The sequence below is a fragment of the Monodelphis domestica genome, chromosome 2 (genome assembly GCF_027887165.1).
Source record: "Monodelphis domestica isolate mMonDom1 chromosome 2, mMonDom1.pri, whole genome shotgun sequence".
NCBI classification, from domain to species: domain Eukaryota; kingdom Metazoa; phylum Chordata; class Mammalia; order Didelphimorphia; family Didelphidae; genus Monodelphis; species Monodelphis domestica.
The window spans coordinates 189,682,301-189,697,071 of record NC_077228.1 but is presented as its reverse complement, the minus strand read 5'-3'; positions in this window follow the sequence as shown (position 1 = coordinate 189,697,071).

The window sequence follows — 14,771 nt, the reverse complement described above, 5'->3', positions numbered from 1 at the left end:
TCTCCCACAGTTTTCCTCTGAATATGGAGAGTGTTCTTTCTCATAGATCCCTAGGGGTGGTTTAGGATTACTGCTTTGCCATTAATGGAGAAGTCCATTACATTCGATTGTACCACAGTGTATCAGTCTCTGTGTATAATGTTTTCCTAGTTCTGCTCATTTCATTCTGCATCAATTCCTGAAGTTGGTTCCAGTTGACATGGAATTCCTTCAGTTTATTATTCCTTTGAGCACAATAGTAATCCATCACCAACATATACCACAATCTGTTCAGCCATTCCCCAATTGAAGGGAATCCCCTCATTTTCCAATTTTTTTGCCACCACAAAGAGCACAGCTATGAATATTCTTGTACAGGTCTTTTCCCTTATTATCTCTTTAGGGTACAAATCCAGCAGTGCAATGGCTGGATCAAAGGGCAGACAGTCTTTTAGCACCATTTGGGCATAGTTCCAAATTGTCCTCCAGAATGGTTGGATCAGTTCAAAACTCCACTAGCAAGGCATTAATGTCCCAACTTTGCTACATCCCCTCCAGCATTCATTACTTTCCTTTGCTGTCCTGTTAGCCAAACTGATAGGTGTGAGGTGATACCTCAGAGTTGTTTTGATTTGCATCTCTCTGATTATAAGAGATTTAGAATACTTTTTCATGTGCTTATTAATAGTTTTGATTTCTTTGACTGAAAATTGCCTGTTCATGTCCCTTGCCCATTTATCAATTGGAGAATAGCTTGATGTTTTGTAAAATAGATTTAGCTCCTCGTAAATTTGAGTAATTAGACCTTTGTCAGAGGTTTCTGTTATGAAGATTGTTTCCCAATTTGTTGCTTCCCTTCTAATTTTGGTTGCATTAGTTTTGTTTGTACAAAACCTTTTTAATTTGATGTAATCAAAACTATTTATTTTACATTTTATGATTTTTTTCTAACTCTTGTTTGGTTTTAAAATCTTCCCTTTCCCAAAGATCTGATAAGTATGCTATTCTGTGTTCTTTTTTTTTAATTTACTTACAATTTCCTTCTTTATAATCAAGTCATTCACCAATTCTGAGTTTATCTTGCTGTAGGGTGTAAGATGTTGATCCAAACCTAATTTCTCCCATACTGTCTTCCAATTTTCCCAGCAGTTTTTTTTTTTAATCAAATACTGGATTTTGGTCCCCAAAGCTTGGATCTTTGGGTTTATCATAGACTGTCTTGCTGAGGTGACTTTACTCAAGGCTATTCCACTGTTCCTCTTTTCTGTCTCTTAGCCAGTACCATATTGTTTTGATGACCACTGCTTTATAGTATAGTTTGAGATCTGGTACTGCAAGGTCACCTTCCTTCGCATTTTTTTTTTCATTATTTCCCTGGATATCCTTGCTCTTTTGTTCTTCCAAATAAACTTTCTTATGATTTTTTCTAATTCAGTAAAAAGGTTTTTGGTAGTTCAATGGGTATGGCACTAAATGAATTAATATGGGTGGGATTGTCATTTTTATTATGTTAGCTCATCCTACTCATGAGCAATCAATGCTTTTCCAATTGCTTAGATATAGTTTTAATTGTGTGGAGAGTTCCTGTGTCTGACTTGACATAGTTCCTGTGTCTGACTTGACAGATAGATTCCTAAGTATTTTATATTGTCTAGGGTGATTTTAAATGGAATTTCTCTTTCTAATTATTGCTGCTGAGATATGTTGGATATATATAGAAATGCTGATGACTTATGCAGGTTTATTTTGTATCCTGCAACTTTGCTAAAGTTATTGATTATTTCGATTACCTTTTTGGTTGAATCTCTAGAATTCTTTAAGTACACCATCATGTCATCCGCAAAGAGTGATAACTTGGTCTCCTCCTTGCCTATTTTAATGCCTTCAATTTCTTTTTCTTCTCTAATTGCTACTGCTAGTGTTTCTAGTACAATGTCAAATAATAGAGGTGATAATGGGCATCCTTATTTCACTCCTGATCTTACTGGGGAGGCTTCTAGTTTGTTCCCATTGCAGATGATGTTTGCTGATGGTTTTAGATATATACTGTTTATTATCCTTTAGGAAAGGCCCTTCTACTCCTATGCTTTCTAGTGTTTTTGATAGTAATGAGTATTGCATTTTTTCAAAGACTTTTTCCACTTTTATTGAGATAATCAAGTGATTTTGTTGATTTATTTGTTAATATGGTAAATTATTTGGATGGTTTTCCTAACATTGAACCATCCTGGCATCCCTGGTATAAATCCTACCAGGTCATAATGAATAACTCTCGTGATCATTTACTGGAGTCTTTTTTGCTAGTATCCTATTTAAGATGTTTGCATCTATGTTCATTAAGAAGGTTTGTCTGTAGTTTTCTTTCTGTGTTTTTGACCTGCCTGGCTTTGGAATCAGTACCATATTTGTGTCGCAAAAGGAATTTGGTAGAACTTCTTCTTTGCTCATTCTGTCTAATCATTTGTATAATAATGCAATTAATTGTTCTTGGAATTTTTGATAATTTATTTGTAAATCCATCTGGTCTTAGGGATTTTTTCTTAGGGAGTTCTTTGATAGCTTGTTCAAATTTTTTTTCTGATATGTGGTTGTTTAGGTATTCTATTTCTTCCTCTTTTAGTCCAGGCAATTTATATTTTTGTGAATATTCACCCCTATCAGCTAGATTGCCATATTTATTAACATATAATTGGGCATAATAATTTTTAATGATTGCGTTAATTTCCTCTTCATTAGAGGTGAGGTCTCCCTTTTCATCTTGGATACTGTTGATTTAGTTTTCTTTTCTTTTTAAAAAGTATATTGACTAATACTTTGTCTATTTTATTTGTTTTTTTTTTTCAGAGTATTCTTTGACTTTCCATTTTATTAATTTCTCCATTATTTTTTAGGATCTATACTTTAGCTTTCTTCTGGGGATTTTTAATTTGTTTGCTTTCAAGTTTTTGGATTTGCATGTCCAATTCATTGACCTCTGTCATCCCTAATTTGTTAATCTATGAACTCTAGGATATAAATTTTCCTCTGGGTAATGCTTTGGCTGCAACCCATTGATTTTGAAAAAAATGTCTTATCATTGTCATTTCCTTCAATGAAATTATTAATTGTCCCTATGATTTGTTCTTTAACTAACCAATTTTAGAGAATCATATTAATTTCCCATTAATTTTTTTATTTGACTCTCCATGTACCCTTACTAATTATTATTTTTATTGCATTGTGATCTGGAAAGGTTACTTTGATTATTTCTGCTCTCTTGCACTTGTTTGCAATGTTTTTATGCCCTAATACATGTTTGTAGCAGTCCACAGCTGTGCATGCACTAGGGAAATAATCAGTCTGTAAAAATTGTCTTAGGAGAGTGTGTACTCAGTCCTGCGCATGGCAAGAAAGGCACTGACCTTTGATCCCAACAGGTTTAGGTGTGAAATCAGGTTTCTTTGTTCTTACCAGGCTGAGAAAAGATATGCCCCTATCTTGTCATGATTTACATCTGAACCAATGACAATCCACTGTGTTTCCATTAATAAGTATTATGTATCTTTGCATATGAATGTCAATAAAGATGAGCAGCACATGACCAGCCCACCACTTACCCACTTATCTTCCTTCCTTCCTTCCTTCCACTTCTTTCACCTATCTCTCTCTCTCCTGGGGCTTGGCCTCTGGTCATGCTCAGTCTTTCTTATGTAGTTTCTTTGTCTCTGTGAATCACCTTTGCTTCCCTGTCCCCTAGCCATAAGCCATAACAGTCTGTACTCAAAGCATGGCTTTAAGGGACTGTGGCTTTGCCCTCTACTGATTTCTAAACTCATTTCTGATTCCCATGGTGTTGTTTAAAGTCACCTCACTGTCTCATGTCCTTGTGAAGTGGGAGGATGGAGCTAGGTCTGTGTAGCTTGATTTCCACAGGATTCTGTGCCTGACTCTTTCTTACCATCCCCCATGGCTTCAGTTCCTTTCCCCCAACAGATAATCTTCTATCTTTCCTTACTTGTGGGGGCTGCTGGCAGTCCCCCCAATAATGGTCAATCTTTGTGAATATACCATGTGCTGCTGAAAAGGAGATGTAATCCTTTTGTTCCCAATTTATTTTCCTCCACATATCTACTAACTAATTTTTCTAAGATTTCATTCACTTATCTTACCTTTTTCTTATTTATTTTTTGGTTTGATTTATCTAGATTCAAGTCTCCCACTAGTATAGTTTTTCTATCTGTTTCATCCTTGAGTTCCACTAGTTTCTCCTTTAGAAATTTGGATGCATACATGTTGAGAACAGATATTTCTTCAATGTCTATACTGCCTTTAATCAAGATGTAATTACCTTCTCTATCTCTTTTGACTAGATCCAATTTTACTTTGGCTTTGTCAGATATCATGATTGCAACTCCTGCCTTCTTTTTATCAGTTGATGCCCAATTGATTTGGCTCCATCCTCTTAATTTCACCCTATGCATATCTACCTTCCTCATTTGTGTTTCTAGTAGACAGCATACAGTAGGATTTTGGTTTCTAATCCACTCTGCTATTAGCTTGTGTTTTATTCCATTCATTCATTTCATTCACATTCAGACTTATGATTGCCAGCTGTGTATTTCCCAGCATTTTGATTTCTATTCCTGATCCTGCCTTTTCTTCTTTCACTATTTCCTTCTACACCAATGTTTTGTTTTTAATTAGTTCCTCTAATTCCCACACTTATTTTATTTCCCTTTCTACTCCCCCTCCCTTCTTATTCCCCTCTTATTTTCTTTATAGTCTTTTTATACGACACCCTCACCCTCTCCCTCCATTGTATTGCTTCATTTATTACCCTTATATTTCCCTATAGGGTGCAAATCAATTCTCTGACTCAATGGATTGGATTGTTCTTCCCTCTTTGAGTCAATTTGAATGTATGTAAGAATTGAGTATTTCCTATCTCCAACCTCTTTACCCTTCCAGTGTGCAGTGTATTGATGTTCTGCTTTCCTCCTACCACGTGCTTTTTTGTGACATATATATTTACTCCATTTTGTTTCTTTTCCCATTTCTCTTAATATTAAACTCCTTTTTAACTCTTGTTGTATATATACATATATATACACATATATATGTATATATACATATTTATGCATACATATATCTATATACATATTTATATCTTGGCATTTCATCCTATACAGTTTGTCACTTTTCCTTCTAAGTATAATTCTTCTAGCTACCCAGGTGATAATAACAATTTTTAAGAGTTACCAATATTCTCTTTTCTTTTAGGGATGCATATCATTTTAAATTATTGGGTACCTTAAGAAAAGTTTATTTGTTTTTTGTTTTGTTTTCTTTTTGTTTTTCCCCCCTTTATTAATTACCTTTTGATGATTATCTTGAGTTCTGTGTTTGGGCATCAAATTTTCTGTTCATTTCTGGTCTTTTCTTTACAAATGTTTGGAATTCTTCTATTTTATTAAATTACCATACTTTCCCCTGTAAGATGTAGTCAGTTTTGCTGGGTAGTTGATTCTTGGTTGTAGACCCAGTTCCCTTGCTTTCTGGAATATCATATTCCATGCCTTTTGGTCCTTCAGAGTAGATGCAGCCAGATCCTATGTTATTCTCACTGTAGTTCCATGGTATCTGAATGACTTCTTCTCAGCAGCTTGAAATATTTTAGCTTGGTGTGATAGTTCTTGAATTTGGCTATAACATTCCTGAGTGTTGTCAGTTGGGGATTAAATACATGGGGTGATTCGTGGATTCTTTTAATCTCCACTTTTCCCTCCTGTTCTAGAATGTCAGGACAGTTTTCTTGGATGATTTCCTGTAGTATGATGTCCAGGCTTTTCCTTTTGTCATGGTCTTCTGGTAGATCAATGATTCTTAAGTTGTCTCTCCTGGAAAGATTTTCTAAATCTTTTGTTTTGTGAATGAGATGTTTCATATTTTCCTCAAGTTTTTCATTCTTTTGATTTTGTTTTATAGTGTCCTGCTGTCTTGTGAAGTTGCTTGGTTCTAATTGTTTTATTCTGGTTTTTAAAGTCTGAATTTCATCCCTGGCTTTTTGGTCATTCTTCTCCTTCTGGTCTGATTTTCTTTGGAGATCATCTTTCATCTCCTTTGCCTCATTTTCTACTTGATAAATTTTGGCTTTCAAGACACGATTTTCTCATTTTGGTTCAAGTGCCTCTGTTTCCAGATGACCTATCTTGCTTTTTAAGTTCTTTTCCCAGTTGTCTTCAGCCTCTCTTAATTGTGTTTTGAATTGTATTTTGAGTTCATTCAAAGCCTTTGTCCAATTCGCTGGAGTTTCTGTGTTTTTGCTCGTCATTCCTTGATCCTTGTCTGTTACATTTTCTCTTTGTTCATTGCCTGGATAGAATCTGCCGATTGTAATTTCTTTTTTCTTTTTATGTTGTTTGCTCCTATTTGTCCCTTCTTTCCCCCCGTAGTTGCCTGAACTCTTGCTCCTCTCATTATGTGTTGGATCTGTGAGTTTGGGCATTTCTGTCTACCTTCACCCTTGGAACTTAGCAAGGCACTCAGAACAGTCTGTGGGAGAGTAGTGTTGGAGCTTCAGCTTCCCTGCCCTAGGAACACTTGATGGGATTAAGCCCAGCTGAATTGAACTTGCAGAACTGGATGTGACCTGCAGCCAAAACCTTTGGGTGCGTGCCTGTGTGTGTGTGTGTGTGTGTGTGTGTGTGTGCGCGCGAAATGGAGTGTCTCTGCTGCTGGGAGTAGGCTGCCTCCTCTGTGCTTCTCCTTGACCTGCATCCTAGCCTCTTGTATTTGAAGCCCTGAGCCTAGCACAGTACCTGCAAGGTACTCACTCCAGACTAGAGCTCTTGCCAACCCAGAGATTCCAGCCACTGTTGAAGGCTCAGTATTGTGGGTGGGGATGGGGTCCTGGGACTTTTCTCTTCCTTCCCCTTAAACCCTAGTGTTCTCGAATTCAGGCTTTTGGGGTGTGTACCTTTTAAGTTGAGTCCAGCAGGAGGGTTCCTTAGCTCTGTCCTGTTGTTAGATTTGGTTTTCAGTCCCCTAGAAGCATTTGTTTTTTAATTGGTGAGGAAGGGTTTTCAGAAGTCTGAACTTTTACTGCCTCTATGCTGCCATCTTCAGGTTAAGAATTCTTGCCCTGCACATAAGCCAAAATTAAAAATTTTCCCCTGGGTTCCTGGGGTGGGGACAAGAGTGTGCTGGAGAAAGCTTTAATCTTTTTAAAAGGTTTAAATTTTTCAGTGTGGGCATTTTACATCTCAGAAATCAGCAAACATTATAAATCAGGAGTTATTGTTTTGTTGATCTATAATAATCTGCTGATTGTTTAAATTTAAGAAAATGATAGAAAGAAAATATTAATAATGCTGATTATTATTAAAGAGTATCACAGGTACATTTTTTTTTCAGAGAGGTTGCTAAATGTTTACCTGAACACCTCTGGGTGACAGTATAATGAACCAAAAAGTGTGATAAAGGGGGTCTTGCTCTCCTGTCATTAGAGACCAGGAACTATCAGAATCACTCTTGTCTGAATGTGTATTTGGGGTTAGGACAGAGGGGCCCCTAGTGAAAAAAGTAGTGGTTAGAGTGGTGAACTCCTTAGACCAAAAATCAGATCTTAAAGATGGAATATACATATTTAGGTAGCTCCCCGCCCCACTCCTTTTTGTTCAGTGGGCCCAAGCAACAGAAAGATATTGTGTATGAGCTTGAAAATGCTTTGCTGAGTATTATGTTATTCTGTGACTGCAGAACCCCCTCCTGGGTATTCTGCTAGTCACAGAGGGCCCTGACAAATAAATCAACACTATTGGAAAAAAATGAAATTTCTCTGACATTGTAAAGTGGGGGGAAAGTGACAGATTAGAGGAAGAGCATTTCAAAGACAAATTTTAAGTCAAAATCTTGCATCATTCAAAAATTGCTCTAATCAATGCTATTACATTACTATGCAAGAACTTCAAAGAGAAGCTAAAACATCTGACAAATGACCATTAAGAAAACACAAATTATAGCTGAAAATGAAAATAATGTGAGTCTTTCCTGACTTAAATGTAAGTCCCAAATAAGGCTGCCTCTGGGTCACACTATTAGAATTTAACAGAAGCCTTTCCCTGACTTTGCCAGCCTGAAACATTACCTTTAATATAGCCTAAACTTTTTTTTTGTGCCTTCACATGCAATTGCTTTGAAAGCTATTAAAAACTTCAGGCTGAAAATTTTGTACCTGTGCTCAGAATTGCAGAGATCTACAAAACTCCCTTAGAATAAGGCTCTTAGTCTTGTCAGCACTGTCTTCATTCAGCATTGAAGGAAATTTAGCATTTCCTTCAATTATGAATGTAGGTAACAAACTACTGTAGCATTAGTTCAAAGTTAAGTGGATGTCCAACATGGCATTTATGTTACTTCATAGTTAAATGTCCTTGTACGACAAGGAACAATAGCCTTCACAATTTATCTTAAAATAGATTTAATTTTTTCTTACCTATTTAAAATATTATGTGTTAAACACTGATTGTGCCACAAAAATTTAAAAACATGTTTTGATAACTTCATTTATGAATAATTGGTTTCTTTTGCAATCCTATTTATTTTATGTATTAAAAAAAATCATTCTAAGAAGAGGTCCACAGTCTTCACCAAACTGCCCAAGGGATGCATAACTCTCTCTGTCTCTCTGTCTCTCTGTCTCTGTCTTTGTCTCTCTCTCTCTCTCTCTCTCTCTCTCTCTCTCTCTCTCTCTCTCTCTCACACACACACACACAGAGAACTGCTCTAGAAATATGAACTTATGAACCCATGACCTCAACATTCATCTTCAGTTATTCTGTGTACATATGCGAATTGGTCTCACTGGATAATATAGCTGTGCTATCCCGAGAGATATGCTTATTTAAGGCCATTAGGATAACAGCAACAACAATGTTAATAATAAAATAGTAGCATTCACAATAGTAGCATACGACTACTTTAAGGTTTGCAAATGCCGTTATATTTTTTCTCTTGATTCTCATATTAAAACTCTGTTAGGTATGTGCTATCTCTATTTTGCCAATTAGATTTTAATGGCATCAGCTTGTACCTTCATGGAGAAGGTTGATTTGTTGTCAGCATCCAATGAGATCATTCAATTGACATTTATTAAATGCCTACCATGAATTATAAACTGTGCTAAGCATTGGGAATACAAGAAGAGACAAAAGACAGTCCCTATCCTCAGGCCACTTACAGTCTAATAAAGGATATAATATGCAAAAAAAAAATACAAAACAAATTACATACAGGCTAAAAAGGAAATAATGAACAGAGGGAAGATGCTAGAAATAAAAGGCATTGGTAAGGAATTTCTGTATAATATAAGATTTAGTTGGGACTTTGAGGAAGTTCAATTTTATAAAGTAACTTTTCACAATTTAAAAGCTCATCATGGTCCATATAATACCACCATCTCTACTTGAGCTCAAAAAACCATGAAGGTAGTCACATCTTAAACCTCACCATCACTAGAAACTATTTCATTTCATATGGGCCTGATCTCTGTAATTTCCCCTGTAGAACTACAGTTTTTTGTCCTTTGTCCTCACTGTCAAATATTTAATCCCCTTAAAACCTGCCATTCCTCCCTTTTTTGTTCCCCCAGACCATGTACTACTCTTTTGGATTCACTTGTCTGCCTTCATAGTCTTTATTGCATAGTCCCTCATTTCAACAGGGCACTTCCCTGCACATAGAATTACTTGCCTTCTTGGCCTTCCAGTTTCTCCCTAATAATGCCCTAATCTGGCTCACCATTGTCTATCTTCTCCTCTTGAACTGCCCATTGTGCTGATTGACTCCACTATAGATAGGTTACATCCTGCTTTATTCTGTCCATTTCTGTTGTGTGGTAACTACCATTCATGTCCCTAACACATTCTTTGTCATATTGATTATCCAAACTTTTCTCTTCAAATATTAAATCCAATCTCTACCCAAATTTCTTTCAATTGATGATCCCACCCCGTATTTTACTCAACAACAGTATATCACCATAGATGAAGCACTGAAACTGAATAAGGAAGACCAAAGTTTAATTCCTACCTCAGACCCTTACAAGCTATGTGATCCTTGACAATTTTTCTGTCACAGTTTCTTTATTTGTGAATTGAGGATAATTATAGCACTTATCACTTATAGTTGTGAGGATAAAATAAGATAACATTTGTAAAGTGCTTTGAAAACCTTAAATTGCTATATAAATTAAATTGCTATATAAATGTTTCTGCTATGTAATTGGAAAAGGATAGAGATAGGATAAAATTTAAGAGAAGTGGAAGGATGTCTTTAAGGCACATACTAGGAACTCAAGGGAAAGGATATTAGCAGGCAGAAGGCAGAGGAGGAACAATTTGGAAGTGATAACTGCTAGAGAGTAGTGACTTCCTATTGGAAGGTGGTGGCTTCCTGTTTGGAAATAGTGGAGGAAAGGTGGCTGGCCATAGCTTATCTACCTCAAACTGACTGTAGAGAAGGAGTATGCCTCTAATTCATCTTTTTAGGTACTCTGTTTAATTTGGAAAGATCTAGAAAAGGATCTGACCACACCTGCTGTGCTTTTCAGCAGCCAAAAAATCCTGTCAGATCAGCTTTGAAGTTTTTACCTCAGGGGTCAGACCCCCTAGGATGAACTTAGCCATTGGAGTTCATTCATAATTATTTTCAGAGACAGCTTTTGGGAAATAAATCTAACCAACTATTGAGCTTAGTCAGTTTTGGGGACACCAAGATAGAAATAGGGAGCTGTTAAGTTAGCTGGACAACCAGAAGGCTCCCTCTTGTGAGGGATATAGAGGATTGTGGGAAACTAGCTAGATCCCTTAGAGTTAGGGACTTCGTGTTCTGATCCTCAGTTTGTATTCACTCTTAAAATAAGAAAGATACTGTTTTTATATCATTTGTTTCCAAGCCATTTATGCAACTGGACCAGTGAAAGAAAGTGATTCAGTTTCACTCTCACTAACTGGAGATTAGAACACCCAGCTGGATATTCAGGGGATCCTTGAGGGAATATACCACTATTCACTTCTGTGGGTCTCTCTCCCCTCCTGTATTCTTTTTTTTTTTAGCTGCTACTACTATAATAACAATTACTACTGCTGTGGCTATTACTACTATAAAAGGGAATTTGTTCTTTTTGAGTTTACACTTGTGAAAGGGAACCCCTTGTTTGCTTTGTCTATTTTGAGTTAACACTGGTTAACAATAACTTAAGTACCCCTACTTAGATTGTGAAGATAGGATTAATTCTCCTTTGTCTGCTTTTGAATTGAGTCAACAAAAACTTGAACCCTCTACTTAGCACTAGGTGGAGGAGCTCTCCACCTGTTCAACTCAATCAATCAGGAAATGAGAATTCACACCTCAGTCAGCCAGAAATCTGTGAACTCTTTTGATGAGTATTCACCTCTCCAGAAGGTAAGAAGTTTTTCCCACAAACACTGCCTTCTGGGAAGTGCTGGGCAATTTGGAAGCTGTGATTGGCCCTTGTGAAAAGGGAAAGGGACAAGAAGCCACTATAAAAGGCCCTGAATTTCTGGGGCTAGGGAAATTGACTCCAAGAAGGAAGTGGTCTTCAAGAAGGAATTGGACTTCAAGAAGGAAGTCAGCTTCAAGAAGAAGGTTGGCTCAAGGAAGAAAGTCAGCCTCAGGAGTCACTTTCAGCTCTAGTCATTTTCTTGACCTGCCCCTTGGAGGGAACTTGGGTCAGTGGATAGTTGGTTTCTCTTCCTGTCTTCTGGAGAGAGTTTAATTCTGGTTGAAGGACAAAAAGTTCTGGCTTTTCAGAGCAATATTTAGTTAGATAGGCTAATATCTTCTCTACCCTTTTGTATTTCTCTGCTTTCACTCTTTCCAACTCTTGTAAATAAAAGCTATTAAAATCATTTTGACTTTGAGCAATAATACTTTGAATTGGCAACTACCATATTATTTATAAATTTCATATATTTTAGACAAACCATTAAAATTTAATTCCTACACTATTAATCGGACTGAGATTCAGGCCATCTGCCATAAGCATTCTCATTCATCTCATTTCCTCCATCTTTGTCTTTATTCAACCCAAAAATCTCCCTCTCAATTCAGAAGATGAAAGGATTCTTTTTGCCCAGGCTTGACCCTTTACCTGTGTCCTTGGTATCCTACCATTAGGTGCCTTTCCTGTATCTAGGCTTAAATTGATCCAGGTATTTTATGTAGCATCTTTCATAATGTTATCCTTTCTATTCATTGCTCATTTGCCCAAGCTTTAGAACATCATCATGAACTGTTTCATGAAACTTACCTTGTCTTATGTATTTGTTATGTGGGTGAAGTTTTTGGTTTGGGCTCTGCATGATATTTTGATTATTTACTTTTTTGTATCAAAACTTAAACCATGTTTCTTTTTTTTCCTTTCCCCCTCTACATGCTCTTTTCTCTTTGAGGCTTGGCTCATAGATATTTTCAAGGCACTTCCTTCTTTATTTATATCTTGAGCTTCCCTATTGCCATAACAGCCCCTTATACCATGTTGACTCTGCCTCCTGTTCTCTTTCTCTAGGTATGTTATTTGTCCTTAATTACTAGCAGCTATCAGGCCATATGTATTAATCAATCAATAAATAATTATTAAGTGCCTCCTCTGTGTCAGGCACTGAGCTAAGTATAGGGGAAATGAAGAAAATAGTGAAAATCTCTTACCTCAAGAGGTTTATATTCTACTATAGAAACAACATATGCATGATTATTGTTGCTTCATGACTCCATTTGGGATTTTGGTTTTCTTGGCAAAGATACTGGAGCAGTTTTCTGTTTTGTTCTCTAGCTCATTTTACAGATAAGGAATTGAGGCAAACATGATTAAGTGATTTGCCCATAGTAATACAGCTAGTAAGTGTCTGAGGCCAGATTTGAACTCAAGGAGAGGAGTCTTTCATATTCAGAGAGTCTTTCAGAACTTTCACTCTATCTACTGCACTACCTAGTTACTCTTATGCATGATTAGGTATATATAAAATAGATATAGGGTGGCTTGGGGATGGTTGGGAAGGAAGGCATTAGCAACTGGGGGGCTAAGGCCATCATACAGAAAGTGGTATTAAACTAAGACTTAAAGGAGAATAAGAATTGTAGGAGGTAGAGGTGAAGAGGAAGTGCATTCTCGCCATATGGAAATAGTGCAAAGGAAAGGAAATGGGAAATAGAACTTTATATAAAAAGAACACCAAAAAGCCAATTTGGCTGGATTATAGGGAGTATAAGAAAAATTAGGTTTGAAAGGTAGGATGGAGAGGTTGTGAAGGACATTAAATGCCAAACAAAGGAAATTATATGTGAACCTAGAGGCAACTGGTACCACTGGGGTTTTATTGAGTGGGAGAGCAATGTGGTCAAGCCGAAGCATTAGCAGAAATATGACAGATGCTGTAGAGAGCATTCATTGTTTTGTTAAGTACTTGGTTGGCTTCTGGGGTTATTGCAATTATGGCCACATGTTCCCATTTACCCTGTCCCTGAGCTCAGCCCTGCTTGGTGCTTTATACATCTTACACATCTGTTGGCTTGCCCTATAATAAGTTTAGTCTGAAATAGGGTTGTATCAGATGAAGATAGTTGAAAGAGTTATTAGGCTCCAAATAGTTATAGATACTTTTCTTGATTTCCAGACCTAAAGAAACTTCAGAAGGGTAGCTATAATGTATGTCCTTTTTAATTGTTGGACTGTTCATTTTTAATGTTTAAATTTTAAAGCAGTTTTTAATTGGATTTTATGATGTAGAAGCACATGTTGCATTAAAAAAAATCTCAAATCTGCTGCATTAAACCAAATTCAAACAGCCCACAAATATTGTGGTGGGATTTGACATGAACCAGGTAGACCAATAAAGGTGTTGTTACAATGGTCTAGGCTAGTGATGGTGATCCCTTTAGAGGGGTCAGTGATGTGAGAAATGTCCTCAGGTGCCAGTGAAGAGGGGGAGCAGCTCAGCCCCAGTCCCTCCAGCTTTTTAGTAACAAACTCTAGTGAACTCAGTGCTTGGACAATATGTACACAGAGAGTACATATGGCCTCCTTAGCACATGTTCTATAGATTTACCACCACCTAGGCTAATGGTAATAAAAGCCAGAATCTGGGGTGGTTGACATAGATAGAGAGTGACAGATTCAAGTGATGTGGAGGTAGAAATTATAAAATCTGACATTTGATTGGATAAGTGATGACTGAGGCAAGGGAGTTCAGGACAACAAAGATTGGGAACCTAGGTGACTAGAAGGAGCTAGTGATATTGAAAGAAGTAAAAGAAAACATTTATTAATTTTTTACAAAATTGTGTTGTGCTGAGAATAGAAAGAGAAGCAAAAAGAAAGGTAGTTCCTTTCCTTGTAAGCTCCCAAGAACTTACATTCTAATAGGAGAAGACAACAGAGGGAAAAACAAAAACTAAAAAGAGAGTTGGGGGAATAGGGAAGATTCCGAATTTGGCTTAGGCTCTTTCTTAAAATGAAGATTTCAGGAGAAAGTAGCCAAATAGCGGTTAGGAGCTAATAAAAATAAAGGACTTCAGAAAATGGATTGATTTTAGAGAGAAAGAAAATGAGTTCAATTTGGTTGTTTAGTTTGAAATGTTGAATGGGCTGTGAGTGATATGGGACACTAGCTTCAGAAAGATATTAGATCTGAGAATATCTGCCTATAAATTATATTTGAATCCAGGGTAGTTTAATTTGTTTTCCAAGTAAGAATATACACATATATAAAGGAGAGGGGATCCCGTAAACCACC